The sequence below is a fragment of the Ambystoma mexicanum genome, chromosome 10, assembly GCF_040938575.1.
Source record: "Ambystoma mexicanum isolate Mex_15411 chromosome 10, UKY_AmexF1_1, whole genome shotgun sequence".
Lineage (NCBI taxonomy): Eukaryota > Metazoa > Chordata > Amphibia > Caudata > Ambystomatidae > Ambystoma > Ambystoma mexicanum.
Genome location: NC_090932.1, coordinates 491137485 through 491150739, shown reverse-complemented (window position 1 = coordinate 491150739; position 13255 = coordinate 491137485).

Below are 13255 nucleotides of genomic sequence, written 5' to 3'. Positions count from 1 at the left end.
CACGTGGACGGATTCCGGGAAAGCCCCGAGGGGGGGCGAAGACCAAGGCTGCAAAGCGATCAGCATTGAAGATGACACCAACAATATGTTTAATGATGATGATGTTTGGAGGGATCTTCAAGAATTCAGAAGCACAGGTTGTCATTGAACCTGGACCAGCATCTGGTATCGCGGTGGAAGAGGCACCAGGATTCATCATGAGTGATAGAAGGATGATTTTCCAAAACATCTACATACCATTGAATCCTAAGATTTTGATTGAAAAAACATTTGAACAATACAGGAATTAAAATTGAACAAACTAAAGAGTGGCTGGAAATAAGAAAAGAGGACGCTAAGCAGTCGATAAGAGATATATTGATGCAATTGGAGAAAACATTTGTGAATTCAGCAGACATTAAGAAGAGGAGAGGAAAGAGAGGTGCGGTGATGCTCGCGATATCATTGGTAATGTCTACAGTTGGAGCCATAATAGGTACCACAATATCAACAGCCAATGCTATTTCGGTAGGAACACTGAGTACTAAAGCGCACAACTGAGTATTGACCTAGAAATAATACAAAAAACATTAGATGGGATTAGAGGGGGACTGGATGAACAAGTAAGATTCATAAATGAAACTGCAATCATTCTAAATGAACAAGCGGATGTGATGCAACGGGCAACGGAGCTAATTATTAAGCATGACAGAACTTTAAATTAAATATTGAACATAATGAGTCCTGTTGATAGACTATTAACGAATGATATGAGAGAAGTTCAAACTGCAGTTTCACAATTGATTCAAGGACATATCCCCTTGTATTTTGTTTCGCAGGATATTTTTCATCAAATGATAGAAATATTGACCAGGAGGGAAATTGATGTGGTACAGGTAAAAATTGCATTTGAAATGGGTAATGCGATGCCATTATATGTGGACCTGGAAAGGTTGGAAATTGGATTTCTACTATGCATACCATATATAGCTCCTGAACTTATTTATCAAACAAAGTGGGTGCACAACGTGGGATTTTGGCAAGAGGACACATTTATTAAGATTAAGACTCCAGAAGTGGTGGCATTTCCGTCATGGGAGCCTGAAGTTTATTTAATACCAAATTTGGAAACATGTGTCAAATTTAAAGAACACAATTATATGTGTCCAGGTAAACTGTTTGTTCCTGATGCCATATTTGTGGTTTGAAATCTGACCCAAGTATATCAGAAGGATGTGAGGTGATTATTAGCAATATGGGGAGTGAAGAACTGGCACAGGCTAAGATGGTCAGAGGTAAATGGTTGGTCAGCACCTACTTAAAGAACATGACAATAGTACATTTGAATCATGGAACATACGTGGTTAAACAGGTAAAATATATTGTTTTTTATTTACAGGTTTCAAAGGATACAATTGTGTCAATTGGAGGGTTGACATTGTTTCATGTAACAAACGATATTTGGGAAACCAAGTGGAAAATATTGATTTTTTTCAAAGAGACACTTTTCCATTAGATCCGGATGTGGAGTTTTTATTGAATCACAAAGAAAAACATGTTATAAAAATGAATCTGAGAAAAAACAATATTACATTAAGTAATCTGGGAATAATAGAAGTGGAAAGATTTAATTGGGGAACCTGGGGGGATCGCTCAATAGTGGGTTTGGCTTTCCTGGTGCTAATCATGGGTGGTTGGTTGATTGTGCTATCAGTAAAAATGAAAATGTTGCTAATTTTGGTAGCTACGTCAGGAAGAGAAAGATATCCCAATACACATGCATTTTAAAAGAAGGATGGGGGGCAAACTTGTTTTTTTTTAAATTGGCTTGGATCGTAACCAAGTTCTAAAAAAATAGGAGGGTATGTAAGGTTATTTAGCGTGTTACAACACAGAGTACAGCACAGAGTACAGCACTACTGCACAGGATCAATGTGTAGCATGTTTTTTTTTATGCAGTACCACTGCATGGGTTTGGTGCACTGCTATGATGCAATTGTTTCAAGCTATGTGTTGCCAGTGTAACATGGACATATAAGTAAGGGCAGGTTATTCAGTCAAAAACGATTTTTACATATAAAATGCAAACCATTTTTTTTTCACAGTTAAAAGCATACATTTGTACATTCAAAATGCACACTATTTTTCACCTGAAATGCCTATGTTGCAAGAGACACATCTGAAAATTAATAAACTAACCTCATTAACAACTAACCTGATCATAACCCACTAATAATAATGTGTTCTCCACTGCAAAATGAGGCATACTCTGAAAGTCATTATTTAAACGCACATTTAGTTTTTTTTCTTTTTGCTCTGCTGCTCTGTCCACAGTAACTGCAGGAAGCAAAGACCTCGAAGAAGCAGGAAATCAGTTTGGTTACAGTTGCAACTGTATAAGCCAAGCCATTGTGTGCAGAGGGTGGTTAGGGCATGATAGAATTTTATTGGTTAGGATCCTTTGGTAGGCGGTAACCAGAGTTTTCTTGTATAATCTCGAGGAAGAAGCTGGGGAGAGACATCTTGACACGGCTCGGAGAAGGACTGGGTTGATAGCTGGGGATGCCTGATTCCTAAAGCAGATTCAACTTGGTTGCAGAGACTGGGATTTCCAGTCAACAAGTCCCAGTTTGAGTGACAGCAAATGCTTGTCCTTGCTGGGTGAACCCCTCCAGAAGGCGACCAGCCAAAAAAGTTACATGCTGAACAAGCCTGGTAATTATCTCGCTGAAGTGTGGGGGCTGAGCGTGTGCGAAAATATTCAGTCAGTGTAGGAAAGGAGATTCCTGTGCTTTACCCACGTGTTTAATGTTGCAAATTGAATTCTTGTTTCCCGCCACTCTCTTCTCAGTGTATCACAAATAATGTTGTTACTGTGCTATTTCATTTATTTCTGTAAAAGAGTGAGATCGTGTTTAAATGCAACTTTTATAATACACAAAAATATCTGAAAGCAGACGGGTGGTGTGTTTTATTTTCTCTTTCCTTTGTGCATTTACCAATACAGTGCTGATGATGTGGGGAGATGTTTACACAGTGCAATTGTAATTTTGAAGATAGCTAAAAATAAGATTTGGCTGCAGCTGTGTGCATGTCATTCAGTATGAGCAATTATCACTAACTGTGTGTGTTATAGTCTGCCGGAGGTCTATGAGTCGGCAGAAAGGGAGGCCCTCGACATAGCTCACCAGACGTAAATAAGTTGGTGATAGATACTGCATGATAGCTTGTTGCCGTAGATAAGACAGCGAGAAATTGCCCATGGTGGCACACTAAAAATGAAAATGTGGTGTTCCTGAAATGCAAGCCTAAGGTCTCTCTAGTGATTACACAAAAAATCTAAACAAAAATAAGGGGTTCTGGATATTGGGGCCACAAATAAAACAAAGGAATTATGCTCACCAAAAATACCACCAACCACGTATACCAACCATGCATACCAACCTCGCATGTCTGTGTACTGAAATAATGCATATCCATTGTATTATTATTATACATAACCCAATCTCAATACAAGGAGTGATTGTTGCTAAATTATTTTTCGGCGGTAAGAAAATACCGCCAGGCCCCAAATCTACACAAAATCCCAACAGGCCAAAACCGAGGATGAAAAAAGACTCTCTCATTTTTTCCTCTTGAAACTTGGCAAGGCTTGTCCAATATGCTCTGTCTGTGTCTGGCAGTATAGTTCACTTACTAACCTATAACACCTGACAGAGTCTCAGCAACATCTACATGTTCTACATGATGCATCACAAGTGCATGGCTGCTCTGCACATCTGCTATGGCACTGCTATCTATGAAAGCCCACCCTGGACTCAGCAGGAATGAATTTGTGTAGCGTGAACAATGTAGACATTTCAACGCGCAGACGAGCACTAGGTTTCACAGGTCTCAAGGTTCAGCTACCTTTGGGGACCAATGGAAGGATCACTCCCGAATCCATCGTATTGGTAAAATATGGTCTTGATGTTGGGGCTTGAGTGGCAAACAGGTATTATTGAGGGTTGACGGGGGTGCTTCTGTTTAATCATGGCAATATGCCATTTGAAGTCCAAGAGGGGTGACCCCATAGCTCACTTTATTTGGGAAGTGAACCTTCCCATGCAGCCCAAAGAAGTCTGAAGGTTAGAGCAAACAGAAAGGGGTGAATCTGGGATGAATCTTGGATATTCATATTTACCAAAGAGTGCTCCAAGAAACAGTGATCAGTGCCAAACTGGGTTTCTTTAAGATCAAGAAGATTTAGCAGAGGAATGGGTATCTGACCGGGTAAAGGATGCCACAACCCCATTCAGAACCTGAGATCGCCCAGAAACCAAGCAGTGATTCCTTTCTGTGAGCTGCTTTTGATACCACTATATCCACAAAGGGGGCACACCAACAACGGTACTCTATTTTCTAGAACAAAGAGGCTTTCATACTGAGTCAAGTGAATTGTGATGGGCAAACTAAGCATACCCTATCGATACCAATACCTTTCTGGAAATCGGTTCTTAATGTGGTCATCTCCCTTATATCTGCAGGATTCCAAGGGATAACTAAGTTCCAGGACCAGGCCCATAATCACTTTGTTTAGCCAGTGTTTCGCATCTCACAGCATTCTTCAGGACAAGTCTAGAATTGATTATGAAAGTGGCAGGTTATCTTTGCAATAATTAGACATCTTAAATATGAGCATTCATATTATTTTCCACAGATCATCCGAAAGTAATGACAAAGCAAAACATTAGAAAAACAAAAGGAAAAAATACTAATATTTGTGAATCAGACCACACTCCATGTATGAAACATGATGAAAGGCTATATAAGGGAAATGGCTAACTGCAACAGGCATTACACCCTGATTTATTTTATTTATTTTTTTAACATTTGTATGGCAACTAAACAGCAAAAGGTGTTTCCAGGTGCAACAGGACAAAAGTGGGTGGGTGGGAGGAACAGAGGGGGTTAAAACAATTATGGTCCTACTGGGCCTTGTGAAAATCGGATTGTGCAAGTGCAGTAACGAAGTCTGAGGGAGGGGCAAGACTTGGGGAAGGCATAGGATAGGGGGTAAGAGGAAGAAGGGCAGGAAGTAGGGGCCCAAAGACCTGGACAATTGCTAAGGGGAGACCAAGAGCAAGTGCCAAGACAACGAAGGGAAAGGGTCAACTTGTGCGAGGAAGGGGGTGGGCCAGACTCAGTAGGCTAGTCGGGGAAGGGTGGCCAAGGGCACATGCTGGTAATGGATGAAGGGGAAGACTGGTTGAAGGGAGCCTGACCACAGTAACATTCACAAGGCACATACGAAACCAGTCCAACAAGGCTGGTGGAGCTTAGCAAGGAAGTGGGAGTGGGAAGAAGGAGGAGAAAAGGAAGGTTTTGAGACGCTTCAGGAACCTAAGGAGATCCGGCTCAAGTCAAAGAGGGGCTGGGAGGCCATTCCAGAGGGAGGCTCCTGCAGAAGAAAGAGATCTACCCCCCAACTCTCTGCTTGGAGAAACATCTGATCTGCAGATAGTTGGAGCTAGAGGACTGAAGGACTCTGCAGGGAGGTATTTAGCGACAGAGAGTTGGATGTAGCGAAGTTGCAGGCCTCAGTAAACCTTGTGGATGATGCAGAGGGTCTTGAATTTGATCATTGCCACCACTGGGAGCCCATGGAGAACTTTTAGGGCTGGAGAGATGTGATCCCTGGGCTTGAGGCCAAGGAAAAGTCTTGCAGTCCTATTCTGGATTCGTTGGAGAGGGCAGATGGAGAAAAGAGGCGGATTAAGGAAGAGGCTGTTGCAGTAATCCAGCCTGGACAGAACCAGAGCTCCGGAGACATTGAGTTTCTGGGGGATCATGAGGAAAGGGAGAATGCCTATGAGGAGGTGAAGCTGAAAGCAGACCTTTTTGGCCAGGTCAGCGATATGAGGAGAGAGAGGAGTCGAAGATGACGCTAGGGATTTTTGCCTCACACAAGAGTGAGAGAGGGGGGCCAAGGAGAGCAGTCAGAGAGCAGGAGGGGAGGATGGGGCACGAGTCTCAATGAGAAATATTTCAGTCTTACTGGCATTAAGGCATAGATCGTTAGCAGCACACCATGCCTGAATAGCATTCAGACAGTCAGGAATGAGAGAGGAAGTAGAGGAGGTAGCGGAGGGAAGCTTGCAAGAGAGCTGTGTGTCATCAGCATAACACTGGAAATGAGGAGAGAAGGTGGAGATCAAGTGGGCCAGAAGGGCAAGGTAGATGTTTAAAAGCCATGGCGAGAGAATAGAGCCCTAAAGGATGCCACAAGTATAGTTTGAGGTATAGGAGAGAAAATGGTCCAGTTGCACTCAGGATTTCTGATTTGAGAGGAAAGATGTCAGCCAATCCAGTGCCAGGTCTGTGATGCGCAGAGTATCATAAAGCCAATTTATGTGGCTGGAATGATTGATCATGTCAAAGGCAGAGGACAGATTAAGGAGGATGAGAATTGAAGGCGAGTTAGAATCAGGGTTTGAAAGCAAGTCATTGCAGGTGTTCAGGAGAGCAGTTTAGTGTGATGGATCAGTTGGGTGGAAGATTTTGAAGAAATCTGGATCACTGGCACTGCTGTAGGCAACCTTCCACATCACCCATCTGTGCCATTGCAAAAGGGGTCCAGCCATATGCAAATCGGTCAGATTCTGAACTAATGGGAGCAGCCCTGCACAAACTTCTAAGCCAGCTCCCCTCTGCACAGAAACAGAAGTAACCACAGACATGTTTTGGCCTCGTTGGGCCTCATCAGTGAGGTGAAGCTTGGTTCCCTATGGTGCTGCGAGCAAGGGACCCATGTCTGGGCATACCCTTTCCCATATAGGAAGGTTTTGAATTAATCTGGACCACTGGCACTGCTCTGGGCAACCTTCCACACTACCGTTTTTTCGACCGTCAGCGCCATTGCCAAAGGGGTCCAGCCATATGCAAATCAGTCAGGTACTGCCACCAAAGGGAGCATCCCTGCCCGAACTGCTAGACCAGGTCCCCTGTTCACAGACCAAGGCTGATTTGATTCCCTTTTGAAATGGCTTGGCAGGCAAAGAACAATGGTCTGGAGGTTTTGTCCAGTGCAATGCCAGAGGTTAGGATTAATTCCAAACCTTTCAGTCATCACCTCTTTTGTTTTGCATCAGTTGGGAGATAAACAACATCTCCAAAAGTTTGTCCAAGAATGGGGTAGCGTAGTTAAGGTGGTAGCTATCCAGACAGGAAGTGTCAGCAGATTTTTTTGTTAGAACGGTTCGCACAAGGGAGTGCTTAAGGGGTAAGCGGAAAGAGCCAGTGGCAAAAGAGGGGTTAGTGAACTCAGCAAAAGTCCTTTATAGTTCTGGTAAGCAGGGAGGTACCTGTTTGGAGGAGACTTTCATAGAGCAAACTGTTTTGGCGACATCATCCTGTGCTATGGGTGAGAAGGGGGAGAGTAACGGTGAAGGAGAGAGGAGGCCCAATGAGGCCTGTGAGCAGGAGCAGGAAGGAGGGGCATAGAGGAAAGAGAGGGCAGGATGTCCTGAGTTTCTGTTGTGAAATGGGAGGCCAGAGCTGTGCAGAGGGTCTGGGTGGGAAGAGGAGAAGTGGAGACTGCGGTAGGTGCAGTGGGATTGGCAAGCTCCTTAGCAATTTTGAAAAGTTGTTTGTGGACCCAGAGATGCGGGCTTGGATATGGGCCTGTTTCTTGAAGCGAATGGAGAGTCTGTATTGCCTCTGCAGCAGTTGACAGACCAGTTCATCAGAGGATTTGCTAGAAGCCAACCACTTCTGTTCCACAACTCTGCCCTTGAAGTTAAGCGATGCTAAGTCACAATCATGCCAACTTTTGCAGGCTTAATGCAGATCCTAATGGCAGGGGCAAGGATGTCAAGGGTACTGCAGATGGAGAGGTGAAGGCTAGCAAGAGATGAGTTCATATGAGAGTCATTAGCAGGAGTGGGGGGAATGAAGGAAGCAGCAAAAGCAGCTACTGACTCTTGCTTCATCGGTCGAATGTCAGAGAGGGCGACTGGAAGTGTGGTCAGAAGCTTAACCGGGGAGCCCAAGAGCTCCAGATTGGAGGAGAGGAGAGCATGGTCAGACCAGGACAGAGGAGTAGTGAGAGGGTTGGAGAGTGAGATGCCTGCTGAGATGAACACATCCAAGGTGTGTCCGGTTGTGGGCTTAGGACCAGAGGGAAGAATGGTGACGGAGAGAGAGTAAGAGAGGTTGCAGAAGAGTGAAGTGGTTGCATCAGGAGAGTTCAGATGAATATTGAAATCTCCAAGGAGGAGAAGCTTAGAGGTAGAGGTCAGAAGAGAGGAGGTGAGGTTGGCCCATTGCAAGAGGAAGAGGGAGATTGGCCCAGGTGTCCTTTAGATGGTACCAAGATTGAGGGAGAGGATAGGAGAGACTTAAAGCTTGCAGACAAGACGTTCAAAGGAGATGTAGTTTTGAATGCGTATGATGGAGGCAGGGACCCATTCAGGGAAGGCAAAGGTCACTCCGCATCCATCCCGGTTGTACATGGGTTTGGAGAGGATCTTGTAGCCCTCAGAAAGGAGAGTGTCAAAAGCAGTGGCAGAGCTGGCATTGAACCACGCCTCGGTAAGGGCGAGGACATCAAGGTCAAAGTCTTCAGGAGGTGACAGATGTCAGAAGAATGTTTGACAGCAGAGCGACAATTGAGGGTAATTAAGTGAAGCTGGTTGCCACCTTTAAAGGTCTTCTGAGGAAGGCTATCAGACAAGGTACTACCATCTGTTGGGGCACGGAAACCAGAGAGGTGGCAGACAGAGGAGTGAAAGGAGAAGGGAGGAAGATAATGAGGGATGGAAGACACCTGTCAAGAAGATGGACGTTGGGCTGAGAGTCCTGGGCCATGATAGTGCCGTTCAGGTATACATTAATGATACACATGGAAGATGAGAAGTGTGCCAAGAGAACCTCCCATCTGGTGTGACAATTATTGGAGAGGAAGAAAAAGGGGAGAGGATAGAAACCATATTGGTAGTCCATAGGTCTGGAGAGGGAACAGTAACGAGGATGTTGGTGATAGTCTGTCTGGAGGAAGCATTCACATAAATGTCAGCAATGGGCACACTTAGGTTCGACATCAGGAGAACCTTCTTAAATGTTTTCCTTCCAGTCTTCGAGAGCGAGTTAGTAAAGGTGATAAAGTCACAGTTAGAATGGATGGGGAGATGAGAGAATCATAATTACAGGGGTGGGGTGCAGAATAGAAAATGGACTACACAATGCATGAGGAATTCACCATCTGGCCTAGCAGCAGGTCAGGTGAAGAAAAGTCAAATGAAGTAAATGAAACAGTAAGTCAAAGGGTAACGATGGATAGGACCCAAGAAGTAAAATGCAGCAGAGAGCATGAGTGTCTTAACATTCAGATATGGAGGTGCAGTCAATAAAAGGAATATCAATTGACACAACAGTATTTTAAAAAGTGCACTGAACAGGATTTCCAATTACGTGAAAAAACATAGCATTTAGACAAGCTCGAGAGTTTAGAGTAGCTTGATGTGATTATCAGTAATACGGTCAGAGTGACCACATTAGAATAAGGCAAGCAGAATCAAAAACATCTGGATTTGAATTTCCAGAAATACAATCAGAATGCACATAGTTGAGTAAAGCAAGTAAAACCAAAAATATCCAGATTCAAATTTCCAGAAATATAATCAAAGTGCACATACTTGAGTAAAGTTGAGTGATTGTGGTATTGCAGTTAGGGACTTGCTGGTCCAACTTAATTAACTGTGTCGATATATCCTGGAATGAATGAGGCATTCCAAAGACAATTGATTAAAGGTCACCCGATATTACAAGCAGCAGAGAATGGCTACATTTCAGCTAACCATCTTGCTTTTATTCTCACAGTGCTTAATTTGTCTTCAACTCAACATCATTCACTTGTCTGGAGAAAAGCCTTCCCTAATCAGCCATTAGTTGTGACCTGATGATACTTTTTGGTATGGTTGATAGATGTTTCTTACACAATGTACATGCATAGTAAATGTGCATAGAGGAGGAGAAGGAAGAGAACCGGGAGGAATTACTGCACTCACTCTGCTGAACAGCTCAACAGGTGCTGGGCATAATACCTTTGTCTCAAATAGTGCTGTGTTTGGAAACATGGCAAGCTGCTTTGGTGTGTCATACCTCTAATCTATCGCCAAATTAGAAAACAGCAAAATGTTTACCCTTTTGCAAGAATCTATCATGTCCCACTGGCACGATCAAAGGCTGTCCATACTGCCAGCACTGTAGTAGACAGATTTGGCAATCATTGTATGCCATTGCTGGAGCTACGTAAATTCAACTGTCACACACACTGCATGCCGTCACAGTTCACTCTGAGGCCCTGTTAGAGGCGTACGTTGCATATAATTCTCAAATGATCTAATATTAAGGAAAGCTCCATCATCTACAGCCAAGCCTTAAACGGGCTAGATCCTTCTCTGGATTTAGCAGTGATGATCCAGGATATGCCTTCTTTGGTGTGGCAGCCTTCCACTGGGCTATAGACCAAAATGTGAAATGAGTGTAACAAATACAAATAACAACTACAGAAGCCGCTCTTTCCATACTTCCCAAAAGGGAATTTAACAGGAAACCATAATGTAAAACCACAACTTTGTGAAAAGATATCCTGTGATATATTGCCCATTGGGTAAAAGTGCTCCAAAATGAATCCCCCTTTCTTCCATTGAGATTCTGAACTATCGGACGTAAACTAATTGACCAATCTTGTAGAAAGTGCAACCCGTAGTATGTTATTCATAGACCGGGGTTATACTAAATAAATCCCCCCATTGCCAGAAGCTCACTGCTTCCTGTCAAATCTGATTTCCTAACTGATTTCCTATCTATTGTGTGTTCTTGTGTGATGAAAATAGCATTGTTACTCCTGTATATACATTAATACATTAAAAATAAATGAATGAATAAATAAATCAGGTACATCATATGTGATTAAAAACACACAGTGTCCCTGCATACTGCACTTTACAGCGGCAAAGGGTTATAGTTAACCCACAGCAAGGTCAATCCCGTCATTGAACCAATGGAAAGATTGGCTGTAACTAAAACAAGAGGCCCTCACTGTTACCCCTTCTTTTTTCCAATTAAACTTGTTTTAATCATGGTCCAACTAAAGTCACTTTGTCCATGTCCAGCTTAGACAAGGTTTTCCACCAGTGTGCTAATAAGTTTGTGGTTGCAGATACACAAATGGTGCCTGTCTGTCTGAATTTCTACAGGCGTACTTATGAGGCCTACATATCCGAGACTACTCAAACATATGCTCAGATGAATTCAATTGGAGAAGCTATAATTAGCCAATATTTCTTTGAGCCCAGGCTGTCTGGGCCTTTCTATGGGTACATATTGCACAGCTTCAACATGGTGTATGACCCCTGGACACTTCCATGGCTCTGTGGGTAAGTTCTGTTTTCATGTGTGTGGGTCAGGCCATCATCTTAAACAACTGGTCTTTAAAATTCTGTGCCTATTTGAGTGCAAAACCTGGCACGCATAGTATCTTTGCCCCTGCAATAAGAGTGTGACAGTTTTGTCAAATAATGTTCTTAATCTAATGTCAACTAATAAAGAACGCATTTGATAGTACCCTGACTGGTGGCAGCCAAAGGTTTTAAAGTCAGGAGAGAGAGCCTTGTGGTCCATGCATCCTGTGCAAAGCTGTCTGTGGGGGCGGGCTGTGAGTTTTGATTGTGTGGCTGAAGCTGTGGGAGCAAGTGTTGTGCTGGATCTCCTTCTCCAGCTTTGAGTTCTGCACTCAGCATTCTTGAAACAGGCATCCCTGTCTAGCCGTGTGACACTACTTCTCTGATGTTGATGTTAACCAGTGGGCCGTGGATTGCACTAATGTACCTGCAGGAAGATGAAGCTATGAAGGGCTGCCATATTTGGAAAATCGTTTGTGTGGAGACCAAAGGCACATTCTCCTGTCTTCCCACTATCCCATGGCTATGGACAAGAGGCTGTGAAACATTTATTCCTAATATTATTAGGAATAATGACTTTGGGCATTCATTAGGGTGCAGGTAATTCCACTCGAATGCCACCTACAGGAAGCTCTTTACACAGCTGGTGGGCGTCCATAGTACCTTATGTGCCAAAGGTGTTAATGTTAATGTTAATGCTAATGTTAATGTTAAAGGTGTCAGCTAAAGTGACATTGTCCCAGGAGAGAAAGCCATATCCTATTATTGAATGCTCTGGATGAGTTCTGGAGGAGTATCCATTCTATTGAATTCATGATTTTTGGTGTTGGATCAGGAGTACCTTCTCTCTTCCTTGCTTATAAACAGGAGATGTAGCATCTTATAGCCAGGTTACCAGAGTAACTGTTTCTCCATTGTCTATACCCCAGATCAGCCAATGCCACATCCAATGAAGAGGGAGCTGAAGTTGTTATGAGTGACCGACCTTACCTAAAGATATGTTGGCCTCTTAGAAGTAGTGAGATATGGCTTGTCTCTTCTAAATGCCACTCTGCCAAGAGGGTGATAAAACAGCTGCTCAAACGGCAGCTCTGGAACAAGAAAACCAATGCAGTAATACAACCCCTGATCTTCAATTGAAAGCGATGCTTGTGAAGTGCATGTGAAATACTACAACCCATAGTACACAGCCCTATAAGTAACAAGGATAAGATCAGAAATACCTGAAGCTTCTCCCGGATATAATTGCCCATCAACCAATCATCTCCTTTATCCTAACTGCTGTGATGAGCTCTATGGATCCCTCACTAACTCCCTGCGTAAAGTCTCCTCTTAGGTGGCCAGGGGAGGCAGATTCTTGCTGATCCTGACCTTGGGGGTGGTGTAGTATGGGAGTATCATCTGGGAAGAGAAAGTGTCCATCGGAGTGAGAGGAATCTGTAGGATGAGACATGGTATTCATCTTCTTCTAGGGAGGATGATTTAGCAGTGCCAAAGTCTGTAAAGGCTTTTTGGTACAAACATCTGGTTGGCCCATGAGATATCCATCCAAATAGGGGTGAACCAACTCATACACCCCTAGACTTGGAGAGAAATCAAAATCCTTCTAAACTTTGGGAGACCTATAAATCTAAGAAGGGAAAGGAACAATGGGACCAACAACAGCGTAAAAGAATTGCCTTATTCTGTGCAATCAGGGTAATGACTCATTCTTGTATTGTAAAGTTTCTTTAGAAAATGTTATAAGGAACAAATTGAGGTTTGAAAGCAGTACAACCGAAGAAGGAAATCATGATTTTTTCCCTTAGGGACTTCAAGTCCCAGAATTCCCT